This window comes from Cebus imitator, unplaced genomic scaffold (assembly GCF_001604975.1).
Source record: "Cebus imitator isolate Cc_AM_T3 unplaced genomic scaffold, Cebus_imitator-1.0 Scaffold434, whole genome shotgun sequence".
NCBI classification, from domain to species: domain Eukaryota; kingdom Metazoa; phylum Chordata; class Mammalia; order Primates; family Cebidae; genus Cebus; species Cebus imitator.
Genome location: NW_016107749.1, coordinates 1,493,245 through 1,494,093, shown reverse-complemented (window position 1 = coordinate 1,494,093; position 849 = coordinate 1,493,245).

Sequence of the window (849 nt, the reverse complement as noted above, 5' to 3'; positions counted from 1 at the left end):
TTTTTTTTTTTTTTTTTTTTTTTTAAGACGGCAGGATGTGGTTTTTCTAAAATTAGCATTGTGGGACCGTTGACCACATAGGTAACTGATGAGTAGATCATAGTCATGGGTGTTTGGGGCATAGAGACCTGGATTTAAAGCCTAGCTCCACTTCTTAGAGCTGTGTGGCCCTTGGAAAGTCATTTGTCCTCTATGGGCCTTAGTTGTCTCACTTGCACAATGGATATAATTAGAAGGCCTATCACGTGGGGCTGTTAGGAGCCATTCACAGAGTGCCTGGCCCATACAGGTCATCAGTGCACAGGAGCCATTCATTATATATGAAGAAATCATTATGACATGTACTGCTGCCAATCTGATAAACAGAAAAGGCCTTGAAGTGTTCAGGCTAAGGAGTAAGAAATACCCTTCTCCCCCAGGGAGAAAAAACCAAAGGGAGCCAGAGTTCAAAAGAGGAGCAGCTGTGTTTGAGCCCCAAGGGGCAATTTCACCTTGACCCATCAAACTGAAAAGCGTTGTGTCTTCCTGCCCAGATAAGGATCAGAAGAACAAAGCGTACTATTAATTAAGTCCTGCCTATTTTAAGTGTATGGGATATTTTCCCCCTTAAAAATAAGCTCACAATAAAAGTTCAAAAGGCAAACACAGGGCAGAGGTCAGAGTCAGCTCTGCCAGCCCTGAAACTCTGAGGTGGGTGGTCTGGTCCCAAGACCGTTTGTTCACCTTGGGCCTCTGGGAGTTAGGAGGGACCAGAGCCATTCAGAGAGGCAGGGGCCAGCACAGCGTGTCTCCTGGTCCTGGCCCCCAGCGTGCAACTCGACCCGAGAAACCTGGCCAGGTCTCCAACTT